The 15,339-nt window shown below is 46.1% G+C and overlaps 1 protein-coding gene across 5 annotated transcripts in view; it reads right to left on the bottom strand.

The window, feature by feature from the left end:
- Window positions 1–8,652, bottom strand: part of LOC140208667 (uncharacterized) — a 147,332-nt gene extending 138,680 nt beyond the window's left edge. For 2 of the 5 annotated variants that reach the window (XR_011888860.1, XM_072277521.1), the window contains exon 1: window positions 5,928–6,027. The gene's annotated coding sequence lies outside the window, so the exon portion shown is untranslated. The other 3 variants (XM_072277523.1, XM_072277522.1, XM_072277524.1) reach the window with 3 other exon arrangements.
- Window positions 8,653–15,339: the final 6,687 nt, after the last annotated feature.

Consider the following 15,339-nt stretch of genomic DNA (forward strand, 5'->3'; position numbering starts at 1 on the left):
GGTGGTGGTGCAGGGAGTACATTCAGATTGGAGGATTGTGACTACTGGTGTCCCACAAGGATCTGTTCTGGGACCTCTACTTTTCGTGATTTTTATTAACGACCTGGATGTGGGGGTAGAAGGGTGGGTTGGCAAGTTTGCAGATGACACAAAGTTCGTGGTATTGTAGAGAGTGTAGATGATTGTCAAAGATTGCAGAGAGACATTGATAAGATGCAGAAATGGGCTGTGAAGTCGCAGATGGAGTTCAACTCGGAGGAGTGTGAGGTGGTACACTTTGGAAGGACAAACTCCAAGGCAGAGTACAAAGTAAATGGCAGGATACTTGGTAGTGTGGAGGAGCAGAGGGATCTGGGGGTACATGTCCACAGATCCCTGAAAGTTGCCTCACAGGTGGATAGGGTAGTTAAGAAAGCTTATGGGGTGTTAGCTTTCATAAGTCGAGGGATAGAGTTTAAGAGCCGCGATGTAATGATACAGCTCTATAAAACTCTGGTTAGGCCACACTTGGAGTACTGTGTCCAGTTCTGGTCGCCTCATTACAGTAAGTATGTGGAAGCATTGGAAAGGGTACAGAGGAGATTTACCAGGATGCTGCCTGGTTTAGAGAGTATGAATTATGATCAGAGATTAAGGGAGCTAGGGCTTTACTCTTTGGAGAGAGGGAGGATGAGGGGAGACATGATAGATGTGTACAAGATAATAAGAGGAATAGATAGAGTGGATAGCCAGCACCTCTTCCCCAGGGCACCACTGCTCAATACAAGAGGACATGGCTTTAAGGTAAGGGCTGGGAAGTTCAAGGGGGATATTAGAGGAAGATATTTCACTCAGAGAGTGGTTGGTGCGTGGAATGCACTGCCTAAGTCAGTGGTGGAGGCAGATACACTAGTGAAGTTTAAGAGACTACTAGACAGGTATATGGAGGAATTTAAGGTGGGGGCTTGTATGGGAGGCAGAGTTTGAGGGTCGGCACAACATTGTGGGCCGAAGGGCCTGTACTGTGCTGTACTATTCTATGTTTTATGTTCTAATAACAGAACAGAGAGTGGAGGTGTTGTGGAGATAGTGCTGTTCAGTCCTCAGACAAAGTCAGGAATGTAAAAGTTGAGCATGGTGCAGTGAATATGCTGAGGCCTGTATATTTCAATACAAGGAGCAGTGTAGGAAAGGCGGATGGGTTCAGGGCATAGATCAACACCTGGAATTATGACACTAGGATCTGGCAACGGTGGCCTGGGACAGGCTACTTTATGGCAAAAGTGTGCTTGGTAAATGGGAGGCTTTCAAAGCAAAATTTTGAAAGTACAAAGCGGGTATGTGCTTGTTAGAATAAAAGGTAAAGATAGAAACTGTGGGGATCCTTGGTTTTCAAGAGATATTGAGACCCTGGTGAAGCGCAAAATGGAGTTGCATAACAGGGATAGGCAGGTAGGTTCTTATGGAGTATAAGAAATGCAAGAGAACACGTAAGAAATAAATCAGGATGGCTGGCCTTGCAGAAAAGATGAAGAAGAATTCTAAGGGATTCTAGAGATAGATTAAAAGCAAAAGGATTGCAAGGGACAAAGTTGGCAATGCATGTTTGGAACCAAAGCAGATGGGAATTTTTTTTTTTCACCTCTATTTACTCAGGAGAGACGCGGTTGGTGGCGTAGTGGCATCAGTGACGGACCTTGGGATGAAAGGTCCCGAGTTCGAATCCAGCCGGCTCCCCTGCACGCTTTCCATCCGTGCTGGGTTACGAGCTGGTGATCTCTTTGGAAACTCACCCAGCAGAAGGCAATGGCAAACCACCGCTGTAACTTGCCTCGTACGCAGTTCCCCACTACGTCAGAGAGGCGTAGAGGGAATCGCCCGCTAAGCGGAGAAACTCCAGATGCAATGTACCTTTCCTTTTCCTTTACGCAGGAGATGGACACAGAGCCTGTGGAAGTGTGGAAAAGCGGCATTAAAATCGTAGGCCCTGTACAGATTAAAAAAGAGGAGATGTTTGCTGTCCTGAGGCAGATCAGTATGGATAAATCTCCAGGACATGACAGGGTGCTCCCTCGGACCCTACGGTAGGCAAGTGCAGAAATTGTCAGGGCCCCAGCAGAGATAATTATATCATCCTTAGTGACAGGAGAGTAATCAGAGGATTGTAGGATAGCCAAAGTTATTTCACTGTTCAACATAGAACATGGAAATCTACAGCATATTCCAGGCCATTCAGCCCACAATGTTGTGCCAACCATGAAACTTACTCTAGAAACTGCCTAGAATTTCCCTAGCACATAGACCTCTATTTTACTGAGCTCCATGTACCTATCTAGGAGGCTGTTAAAAGACCCTATTGTATCTGCCTTTACCGCCACTGCTGGCAGTGCATTCCACACACCCACCACTCTCTGTGTAAAAAAACTTACCCCTGCCTTCCCTTCGGTACCTATTTCCAAGACCTTGAAACTATGCCCCCTTGTGTTAGCCAGTTCAGCCCTGGGGGAAAAAACCTCTGGCTATCCACACGATCAATACCCCTCATCATCTTATACACCTAAAAAAGGCTCTAAACATAAACAAGGAAATTATACATTGCTTTGAGGATTTGTTAGAAGTATACAAAATTATGAGGGTATAGATAGGGTAAATGCAAGCAGCTTTTTCCACTGAGGTTGGGTGGGATGGACAGAGGACATGGGTAAGAGAGGAAGGTGAAAATTTCACAGGAACATTTGGAAAAGCTGTTCGCTGAAATGGTCATGAGAGTGTGGAATGAGATGTCAGCACAAGTGGTGCACGTGAGGTCGATTTCACCATTAAGAGAAGTTTGATTGGTACCTGGATGGAAGGGGTGTGGAGGGCGATGGTGCTGGTGCAGGTAGTTGCTGTAGACGGCTTAAATATTTTCAGCATTGTCTAGATGGGACAAATGGCCTGTTTCTGCACTGAAGTTCTCCAAACTTCTTTGACAGAGAAGCTGTCCAAACTTGACTGGAAGGGGAAACTGGTAGGAGTGACAATGGAGCAGCAGCGGCTGGAGTTTCTGGCAGCAATTCGGGAGCTGAGTGCACGGCAGATACATCCCAGTGAAGCACTCTAAAGGCAGGAGGACACAACCGTGGCTGAAATGAAAAGCCAAAGCCAACATAAAAGCCAAAGAGAGGGCAGAAAGAACAAAAAATATTGGGAAACTTTTAAAAACCAACAGAAGACAGCTAAAAAAAAATCTCATGGCATTATGATCACTGGATACAAAGTGTTCCCATACAGTAATTTCTGTCACTCTCTCTGGATCATTTCCTAATAGCTTATTCCACATTTCTATGCTGGAAATTCTACGTACTGATTAAAGGCACATTTGACAAGCTCTACTCCATCTTGTCCTTTTACGGTGTGGGGTCCTAGTCAATATATGGAAATTTAAAATCGCTTACAATCTCAACCCTTGTTTCTTGGCACAGTCTGCGATCTCTCTACAAATTTGTTCCTTTAAATCCCTCACTGTTGGGTGCAACCAACTCCCAATAATGGCTACAATATCATAATTCCGTCCTGGGCTCATCTAGCTTTCCTATGATGCTCCTTGCATTGTGATATAGACAGCTTAGGAGAGTCACTGCGCCATGCTCAACCTTTTGATTACTGACTTTCTCTGAGGTCTGAACAACATCTGTCTGGTGTCAAGAAAACAACCTCTCCCTCAATCTTGCAAAAAACAAAGGAGCTGGTTGTGGACTACAGAGAAATGGAGACATCAATGGATCTGCTGTTGAAAGGGTGAACAACTTCAAATTCCTTAACATAAACATCACCAAGGATCTCACCTGGTCTGTTCATACCGGCTGTGTGGTGAGAAAGGCACAACAGCGCCTCCTTCACCTCAGACTGTTGAAGAAGTTTGGTATGGCTCCTCAAATCCCAAGAACTTTCTACAGGGGCACAATTGAGCGCATCCTGAGAGTCTGCATCACTGTCTGAGATGGGAACAATACTTCCCTCAGTCGCAGGGCTCTGCAGAGAGTGGTGCAGACAGCCCAGCCCAACTGTATATGTGAACTTTCCCCTATCCAGGATATTAACATTATTGTGTAAAAAGGTCCCGTTGGATCATTGGGGAGCTGAGTCACCCCAACCACAGAATGTTGCAGCTGCTACCATCTGGGAAACACTACCACAGCATAAAAGCCAGGACCAGCAGGCTCCAGGACAGCTTCTTTCACCAGGCCATCAGACTGATTCATTCATGCTGGTACAATTGTATTTCTATGTTACACTGAATGCCCTGTTGTACATATTAATTATTATAAGTTACTATAAATTGCACATTTAGATGAAGACGTTATGCAAAGATTTCTACTCCTCATGTATATGAAGGATGAAAATAATAAAGTCAATTCAATTCAATTCACCCTCTTCACTATCTGTTCTATCATTCTGGCTCCAATACTCCCTGTAACTTCAGTTTAACCACCCACCCCACAGGTATGCACTAGCAAGCCTTACCATTAGGATATTCATTCCCTTTTAGTTCTGTTCCCCAACTAACAAATCCCCTATCATCCCTTTGACTTTGGTCAGTCAGGTAATCCCCACCAAGAGTTTCTAAAGTGGTCTACCTGTTGTTGTGGGGGATGGCAACAAGAGTCTCCTGCAATGGCTGTTTACCCTCATTCCCCTTCCTGACTCTCACCCAGTTTCCTGTGTCCTGCACGTTGGGTGTAACTCACCTCTCTTCATGTCATATCAATCACCCCCTCCGACTCCTAGATGATCCAGAATTCATCCATTTCAAGTTCCAACTATTTAAAGTGCAGGGTTACAAGCTGCAGCTGGGTGCACATCTTGTAGGTGAGGGCATCGGGGACACTGGAGGTCTCCCCTCTAATTTGTAATGACTAGTGTGCGGAAAAATCTTGTGCTGTGCAATTTTTTGCCTGGTGACAATGTGTGGGCACTAAATTTTATATTTTGAGCTATTCATTTTAACAGCTAGCAATCACTGTCAATAAAAACTTTGATGTCCTCTAGGTTTGATCAAGTTCATCTGCACTCTCACATAACCTATGTAGCGGGCCTGTAGTGGGTAATGAAGGATTTTCTCACCACAGCTTTTGCACACTGTCCATATGTGATTTGCTTGCTAAATGATGCTATAAAAAGGCAGATTTCAAATATCACTCCATTTCTTCCCACTTGCAAATTCTCCAGCAACTTTTGCATCACCACAATACACACAGGTAACACCAGTTTCTGTATTGTACATAAATATTTCCCCTGAACCCTCCCCCAGGTGACTGACGGTGGTGAACTCAGTGATGGCAATGCCAATGAATATGAAGGGAAGGGCAGTAGTCTGTCTCATTGGAGTCTGGCACATTTGTGATGTGAAAGCTACTTGTTGCCCAGGACAAGGTGTTTGATATCACTATGTACCCAGAGAGAGTGGGACAAAACATGTTCTCACGGGTAGAAAGTCCAGAACAAGAGGGGGTGGAACAAGCAACAGACACAAAATGCTGGGGGAACTCAGCAGGCCAGGCAGCATCTATGGAAAAGAGTACTAATGCTGAGTTCCTCCAGCAATTTGTGTGTGTTGCTCGGATTTCCAGCATCTGCAGATTTTCTCTTGTTTGTGACTGGAGGCAGAACAAAGGTGATTTTCACAACAGCTGATGTAAAAGATTTTGTTCCCTTTCTCCGAGTTCCCGATCCTTGCATTTAGACAGCTGGAGCTCAGCTCTGTCTGAGAGACCCATCGGTTCCCATTCCCTCATCAGCCGGAAGCTCCCCGGGGCCCGTGTACGGATGGTGGGGCTGAGAGAGAGGGAAGAGAGCAGGACTGTCCCGGGATTGCGGGTCACGGAGTCCGGAGTCACAGCAACTACCCGAAGTCGGTGTTGAAAACGCCGCCCGGTGAGACCCCCAACCCGGAGATCCCTTCTCACCTCAACCGATCATCCGGGGCCTTTTGTGCCCCGCGCGCTGGTGAGCTCGAGCTTGGTCGGTTTAACGGCTGGGCTACTAATCACGTGACCAGCCCCTCCCCCACCACTGTCAACAGAGGAGTCACGCGCTGCGCTATTGCCATTGGTCCGAAGCGATGTCAATCACTGCTTCCAGCCAATAGCGGAGGTGGACCAGCCGAGAGGGCGTTACCCCCGATGACTCCGTCTCCCGAACTTTCCGTCAGGGCGGGACAACCGTCAAAGTAAATGTCCGCTTTCTGATTTATTTCCATTTCCCTCCGAGGGAAGTTGGGGCGTTTGTGAAGCGTCTCCTGCGGCCGGAGTCTGATGTGTCGCTGAGAGGTAGGAGGAGACCGCTCAGCCCGTCGGTTTGATGCCGGTTCCCCGGGGAGGGAGAGGATGAAGACGGTGAGAGAGGGGGCGGACAGGATGTTTGTCCCGGTGGGGACAGGAGGGGCTCATCTGTGGAAATGTCTGAGCCCACGGTGGTGGCGATTCACCACATTGGGGGGCAAACACCGGCAGACTGTTGCCCTGCAAGCGGGGCCAATGGTCCGGGCAAAGTGACAATTATTTGTGTTTTGTTGAGACTGTACCGGGAATATGGTGTAAAATCCCGCTCCCCACACTAACACGGGTCACACAGACCAAAGAACAAACTGCCGGAGGAACTCAGTGGGTCGGGCAGCATCTGTGGAGGGAAATGGACCGTCAACATTTCGGGCCGAGACCCTCCCTCTGGACTGAGAGTGGACGGGAAATAGTCAGAGAAAAGAGGTGAGGGGTGGGGATGGGGCAAGAGCTGGGGAGTGAGAGGTGGATCCAGGTGAGGGGGAGGTGGGAAGGTGGAAATAGTGACGGGGTGGGAGGTGAGTGGTTGGGGCAACACGGGGCTGCAGAAGATGGAAATTAATTCCATAGAGGATTAACAAAGAGGTTAGAGAGTATTTGTTATAGAGAGTGCAATGAAGATTCACCAGACTGATCCCTGGAGTGGTGGGTCATCATATGAAGAAGGATCAAATGTGATAACCCTTTCATTTAGAGAATCGAGGACTGAGAGATGAAGACATTGAAATGCACAATATCATTACCGGTTGAACCAGGGATCCCAGTCTCTGAAAATGGGGGTGGACTGTCCGGGACTGAGATGAGGGGAAATGTCTCCACTCCGAGGGTCGTGAATGTCTGTAAATCCCCACCACAGAGGCCGATGAAGACTCAGTGATCGTCCTCACATAAAACAGAGGCCAGCAGATGTGTGGAGACCGGAGGGATCGATGAAATGAGGATCGGGCAGAAACATGTGGCTGAGATGAGAGAGCTGCCACCATTCTGTTGATGGTTAGAGGGGCTGAATGGCCACCTCCTGCTGTTTCTCACTTGGTGTTTCAGTGTTCCTGTCCAGTGAGGCAGGAGGAATGTGAATAGAAATTAGAAACATAGAAAAACTACAGCAGAACATAGGCCCCTCAGCCACAATGCTGTGCTGAATATATCCTTACCTCAGAAATTACCTAGGGTTACCCATAGCCCCCTATTTTTCTAACTTCCATGTCCAGGAGTCTCTTGAAAGACCCTATCATATCCACCTCCACCACCGTCACTGGAAGCCCATTCCACACACTCACCACTCTCTGCGTAAAAAAACTTGCCCAGACATCTGCTCTGTACCTACACCCCAGTACCTTAAACCTGTGTCCTCTTGTGGCAAATATTTCAGCCCTGGGAAAAAGCCTCTGACTATCCACAAGATCAATGCCTCTCATCATCTTATACACCTCTATCAGGTCACCGCTCATCCTCCGTCACCCCAAGGAGAAAAGGCCATGTTCACTCAACCTATTCTCATAAGGCATGCTCCCCAATCCAGGCAACATCCTTGTAAATCTCTTCTGCACTCTTTCTATGGTTTCCACGTCCTTCCTGTAGTGATGCGAACAGAACTGAGCACCGTACTCCAAGTGGGGTTGACCAGGGTCCTATTTAGCTGTAACACTACCTCTCAGCTCCTAAACTCAATCCGAGGGTTGATTAACGCCAATGCACCGTACGCCTTCTTAACCACAGAGTCAACCTGCGTAGCAGCTTTGAGTGACTTATGGACTCTGACCACAAGATGCCTCTGATCCTCCACACTGCCAAGAGTCTTACCATTAATACTATATTCTGCCATCATATTTGACCTACCAAAGTGAACCACCTCACACTTGTCTGTGTTGAATTCCATCTTCTACTTCTCAGCCCAGTTTTGCATCCTATCAATGTCTGCTGTAATCTCTGACAGCCCTCCACACTATCCACAACACCTCCAACCTTTGTGTCATCAGCAAATTTACTAACCCATCTGTCCACTTCCTCATCCAGATCACTTATAAAAATCACGAAGAGTAGGGGTCCCAGAACAGATCCTTGAGGCACACCACTGGTCACCGACCTCCATGCAGAATATGACCTGTCTACAACCACTCTTTGCCTTCTGTGGGCAAGCCAGCTCTTGATCCACAAAGCAATCTCCCCTTGGATCCCAGGCTTCCTTACTTTCTCAATAAGCCTTGCATGGTGTACCTTATCAAATCAAATGTTCTTCTGATGTTCGCCTTAAACTAGACTGGTGTTTAATATTGTGGATCTGTAAAAGATAAATCAGTTCTGTTTCAAATCTCATGTCACAGATACTTACTGTCTCTGCCGCACTCACTCTGTACACTAGAGAGGCCACTCAGTCCGTCTGGTCCCTGCCCATGTTTCTGTTCCATATCAGTATTGTAAAATCTAGCCCTGTTGTTCACTTCACCTCTCACTCTCCCCATGATGACAGGTTGCAACTCGTCACTACTCTGCAGGAGAAGAGATTTCCCTTGAATTTCATAGAATCAGGAATCTAGAGCAGATTACAGGCCCCTCGGCTCACAATGTTGTGCCAATCATGTAACCTACTCCAGAAACTGCCTGGAATTTCCCGACCGCATTGCCCTCTATTTTCCTAAGCTCCATATACCTGTCTATTGGTAATCATTTTCCAATGTTCTATAGATTCAGGATCAGTTCCTGTGGATTGGAGGGTAGCTAATGTTATCCCACTTTTGAAGAAAGGAGGGAGAGAGAAAACAGGCAATTATAGACCAGTTAGTCTGACATCAGTGGTGGGGAAGATGCTGGAATCAATTGTAAAAGATGTAATAGCGGCACATTTGGATAGCAGTGGCAGGATAGGTCCGAGTCAGCATGGATTTACGATGGGGAAATCATGCTTGACTAATCTTCTGGAATTTTTTGAGAACATAACTATGAAAATGGACATGGGAAAGCCAATGGATGTAGTGTACCTGGACTTTCAGAAAGCCTTTGATAAAGTCCCACATAGGAGGTTAGTGTGCAAAATTAGAGCAAATGGTATTGGGGGTAGGGTACTGACATGGATAGAAAATTGGTTAGTAGACAGGAAACAAACAGTAGCGATTAATGGCAGAATGGCAGGCGATGACCAGTGGGGTACCGCAGGGTTCAGTGCTGGGACCACAGCCGTTTACAATATATATTAATGATTTGGATGAAGGGATTAAAACATCACCAAGTTTTCTGATGACACAAAGCTGGGTGACAGTGTGAAATGTGAGCAGGACATATGAGAATGCAGGGTGACTTGGACAGGCTGGGTGAGTGGGCGGATGCATAGCAGATGCAGTTTAATGTGGATAAATGTGAGGTTATCCACTTTGCTGGCAAGAACAGGAAGGCAGATTACTATCTAAATGGTGTCAAGTTAGGAAAAGGGGAAGTACAACAAGATCTAGGTGTTCTTGTACATCAGTCACTGAAAGCAAGCATGCAGGTACAGCAGACAGTGAAGCAAGCTAATGGCATGCTGGCCTTCATAACAAGAGGAATTGAGTATTAGAGCAAAGAAGTCCTTCTGCAGTTGTACAGGGCCCTGGTGAAACCACACCTGGAGTACTGTGTGCAGTTTTGGTCTCCAGATTTGAGGAAGGACATTCATGCTATTGAGGGAGTGCAGCGTAGGTTCACAAGATTAATTCCCAGGATGGCGGGACTGTCATATGTTGAAAGATTTGAGCGATTGGGCTTGTATACTCTGGAATTTAGAGGGATGAGAGGGGATCTTATTGAAACATATAAGATTATTAAGGGATTGGACACGCTGGAGGCAGGAAGCATGTTCCCGCTGATGGGTGAGTCCAGAACCAGAGGCCACAGTTTAAGAATAAGGGGTAAGCCATTTAGAACAGAGTTGAGGAAAAACTTTTTCACCCAGAGAGTGGTGGATATATGGAATGTTCTGCCCCAGAAGGCTGTGGAGGCCAAGTCTCTGGATGCTCTCAAGAAAGAGATGGATAGAGCTCTTAAAGATAGAGGAATCAAAGGTTATGGGGAGAAGGCAGGAACTGGATACTGATTGTGGATGATCAGCCATGATCACAGTGAAAGGTGGTTCTGACTCAAAGGGCTGAATGGCCTACTCCTGCACCTATTGTCGATTGTCTAAGTGTCTTAAAAGACCCTATTGTATCCACGTCTACCAATGTCTCTGGCTGTGCATTCCACACACCCACCACTCTTTGACATCTCCTGTGTGCCTGCTTCCAAGCACCTTAAAACTATGCCCCTCGTGTTAGGCATTTCAGCCCTGGGAAAAAGCCTCTGGCTATCCACACGACCAATATCTCTCATCATCTTATACACCTGCATGAATTCCCTGCATGATTTTCTCCAGGCTGAATAAGACGATGAGCTCCCTGTGTATTTGAAGTTCTTCAGTGCTGTGAAATAATTTAGCTAAACTCCTTCTTCGCTGCTCTTTTCAACGTTTTCAGTCATTTTCACTCATTTCAAAGGACTGTGCCTCAGACAGCTGGGTTGTTGCAATGCGCCTCCAAAGTCTGACAGCAGACTAGCAAATGAATCTTCGATGGAGCAGATTCAGAAACCAATGAGATGCTGGCCTGAGTCAGGGCTTTGAGGCTCCAGAGAGCGATGGGGTCTAAAGTTTATGGAGAGGAGGAGGAATCTGACCAGCAGGATGTGCCTATAAATGAAAGATAAGAAACATTTAGAAACATTGATTGAAAAAAAAAGTGGGTTCTGCAAAATACTGGAATAAATCAGCAGATCAGGCAACGAATGTGGAGAGGAATAAATAGACAACATTCAGGCCGAACCCCTTCAGCATGCCTACGCTGTGTACTCCTCTGCTTAGTCGCTGCCTGAACTGCAGAGTTCCTCCAGCATTTTGTGTGTGTATGTCTCTGTACTTCCAGCAACTGCAGAATCTCTTGTGTTTTATATCTACATTTGTAAGAGGATTGTACTTTGGCATTAGATACACGCTGATATTGAGTATATTGTTTATGGGAGCCGCTTTCTGCGTTAAAACAGCTGCTGAATTTTCTATACACACAAAAAAAAGCTATGGACGTGGAACTGGTGCTTGCAGAAACTTTTAATGGCACCGTGATTACCAATAAAGCCCTGCGATATAAAGTTCGCCGTCGCCGAAGCACCGATCAAATGCGCAAGCGTCAGGGCTGTTCCGTTGCCGAATATCACGCATGCGCGCAGTACACGCTAAGCTTAAGGAGATCGGCTGTAGGGAGACTGTTGCGGGGTGGGGAGAAGGGAGGTTGGTGGGGTTTCAACACCGACTTCGGGACAGTTGCTGTGAGCTCCGGACTCCGTGACCCGAAATCCTGGGACAGTCCTGCTCTCTTCCCTCTCTCTCAGCCCCACGATCCGTACACGGGCCCCGGGGAGCTTCCGGCTGATGAGGGAATGGGAACCGATGGGTCTCTCAGACAGAGCTGAGCTCCAGCTGTCTAAATGCAAGGATCGGGAACTCGGAGAAAGGGAACAAAATCTTTTACATCAGCTGTTGTGAAAATCACCTTTGTTCTGCCTCCAGTCACAACCAAGAGAAAATCAGCAGAGAGGGCACAGTTTTAAGGTGCTTGGAAGTCGGTACGAAGGAGATGTCAGGGGTGTTGTGTTCTTTATACGTACCGTGGGTTACTAATAACAAACCATATTCTGCAGAATTGAACTTCTACTTAACAGCAGCAAAACCACGTCTTACACTGCCATGCTTCTCTATCATTCTTCATTTCTGCTCATGTTAGGAACTCTGTCCTGACACGTCCTGACACGTGATATCACCACAAGGGGTAAGTTTTTTTTACACAGAGTGGTGAGTGCGTGGAATGGGCTGCGGCAGCTGTGATGAAGCCGGATAAAATGGGGTCTTTTAAGAGGATCCTGGATAGGTACATGGCACGTAGAAAAATACAGGGCTATGGGGAACTCTAGGGAATTTCTGAAGTAAGTAATGTCTGGCACAGCATTGTGGGCCAAAGGGCCTGTATTGTGTTGTATAAATGGGGAAGTCACTTACCCATGACCTCTGGTTGTTGTCCCACCCAACATCAGTGGAAAAAGCTGCTTGCATTTACCCTATCTATACCCTCATAATTTTGCCTACTTCCAACAAAGCCTTTTTTTAGGTGAATAAGATGATGAGGGGCATTGATCATGTGGATAGCCAGAGGCTTTTCCCAGGGCTGAAATGGCTAACACGAGGGGCATAGTTTTAAGCTGCTTGGAAATAGATACCTAGGGGATGTCAGGGGTAAGTTTTTTTTACACAGAGAGTGGTGGGTGTGTGGAATGCACTGCCAGCAGTGGTGGCCGAGGCAGATAAAATAGGGTCTTTTAACAGCCTCTTAGATAGGTACATGGAGCTTAGAAACATAGAGGTCTATGTGCTAGGGAAATTCCAGGCAGTTTCCAGAGTAAGTTTCATGGTTGGAACAACATTGTGGGCTGAATGGCCTGGAATATGCTGTAGATTTCTATGTTCTATGTTGAACAGTGAAATAACTTTGGCTATCCTACAATCCTCTGATAACTCTCCCGTCACTAAGGATGAATTAATTATCTCTGCTGGGGCCCCGACGATTTCTGCACTTGCCTCCCATGGGGACCGAGGGCGCACCTTGTCATGCCCTGGAGATTTATCCACTCTCTTCTTTAATCTGTACAGGGTCCACGATTTTAATGCCGCTTTTCCACACTCTCATTGACACTGTGTCCATCTGAGTAAATAGAAATGAAAAAAATATTTAAGATCTCCCCCATCTGCTTTGGTTCCAGCCATGGATTGCCATTCCGGTCTTCCAGAGGACCAACTTTGTGCCTTGCAATCCTTTTGCTTTTAATCTATCTCCAGAATCCCTGAGGATTATCCTTCATCTTTTCTGCAAGGGGAATCTCATGCCTTCATTCAGCCCTCCTGATTTATTTCTTATACTCCATTTCAACCTGCCTGCCTATCCCTGTTATGCAACTCCATTTTGTGCTTCATCAGGGTCTCAATATCTCTTGAAATCTAAGGTTCCCTACAGTTTCTATCTTTACCTTTTATTCTGACAAGCACATACACGCTTTGTACTTTCAAAATTTCGCTTAGAAGGCCTCAATTTACCAAGCACACCTTTGCCATAAAGCAGCCTGTCCCAGGCCACAGTTGCCAGATCCTAGTGTCATAATTCCAGGTGTTGATCCATGCCCTGAACACATCTGCCTTTCCTACGCTGCTCCTTGTATTGAAATATACAGGGCTCAGCATATTCACTGCACCATGCTCAACTTTTTCATTCCTGACTTTGTCTGAGGACTGAACAACAACTGTCTCCGCAAACCCTGCACTATCTATTCTGTTATTCAGGCTCCCATTCCCCCTGCAACTTCAGTTTGACCCTCCCCCACCACCACTTCCCATAGCAGCTCTATCACCCCTTTGGCTTTCATCTCCCAGATCAATAAAAAGGAGGTGCATACCTGGTACAGGCAGATTGGAACAAATGGGGTACTTGTGAGCTACAGGAAATTCAAGTGAACACTTATGAAAGACAAAGGCGGCATGAGGTTACCCCAGCAGGCAAGATGAAGGAGAATCCTCATGGATTCTGCAGATATGTTAAGAGTGAAAAGATTGCAAGGGAAAAAATTAATCCTCTGCAAGATCAGAATGGTAATCCATATGAGGAGACAAAATAGATGTGGGAGATTTTTTTTTACTCACGAGATGAACACAGAGTCTATAGAAGTGAGGCAAAGCAGCATCAAATTCCTAGACCCTGTACAGATTACAGAGGTGGAATATGGGAGGTGGATCAAGAAGGTTTGGTCACTCAGCACTCAAGATGAGATACTAAATTGGATGAGACACTGTCTTTGGGAGAAGCCAGTGTGTGGTAGCAGATGGCTGCCTCTTGACTGCATCCTGTGACTAGCGGTGTGCCACAGGGATCAGTGCTGTATCTGTTATTGTTTGTCATCTATATCAGTAATCTGGATGATAGGGTGGTTAACTGGATCAGAAAATTTGTAGCTGACACCAAGATTGGTGGTGTAGTCGTCAGCGAGGAAGAGTATCATGGTTTGCAGTATGATCTGGACCAGCTGGGAAAATGGTTTGGGAAATGGAAAATGTAATTTAATGCAGACAAGTGTGAGGTATTGCACTTTGGTATGACCTACCAAGGGAGGTCTTTCACAGTGACTGGTCAGGCATGGAGGAGTATTGTAGTAAGAAAGGGTCCTGGGAATACAAGTCTTTAATTCACTGAAAGTGGTATCACAGTTAGATAGAGACAGAAAGAAAGATTTCAGCCCATTGGCCTTCATGAACTAGAGTAGTGACAACAATAGACGGATGTTATGTTGACTTGTAGAAGGCACTGGTGAAGCCTAATTTGGAGTATTGTGTGCGGTTTTGGTTACCAACCTACAGGAAAGATGTAAAAGAGGTTCAGAGAAAATTCACAAGGATGTTGCCAGGTCTGTAGGACTTGAGTTATAAGGAAAGATCGAACAGGTCAGGACTTTATTCCTTGGAATGTAGAAGACTGAGGGGAGATTTGATTGGGGTATACCACTATTATGAGGGACATAGATAGGGATTTTACCACTGAGATGGTGTGGGACTACAACCAGAGGCCATGGGTTAAGGGGGAAAGGTAAAACGTTAAGGGGAACATGAGGGGAAACTTCTTCGCACCGACGATCATCCGGGTGTGGAATGAGCAAAGAGCACAAGTGGTGCATGCAAGCACGATTTCAACATTTAAGAGGTTTGAGTAGGTGCCTGGATGGTAGGGGTATGGGAGTGGGCAGTTTAAATAGTTCAGCACAAACCAGATGGCCCAAGAACCTGAAATAATACAAAAATTCACTTTAAGTCCTTTTCACAGCTGTGCAGACCAACCATTCATCTCAGCAGGAATTTTTTTATATGGCGTTAACACTGTGGCACTTTAAGTTAATCATACGTAAAAGAAAATCCCAAATGCATGTCAAGGAAGACTATTTGTGTGAT

The sequence above is a fragment of the Mobula birostris genome, chromosome 13, assembly GCF_030028105.1.
Source record: "Mobula birostris isolate sMobBir1 chromosome 13, sMobBir1.hap1, whole genome shotgun sequence".
Classification (NCBI taxonomy): Eukaryota; Metazoa; Chordata; class Chondrichthyes; order Myliobatiformes; family Myliobatidae; genus Mobula; species Mobula birostris.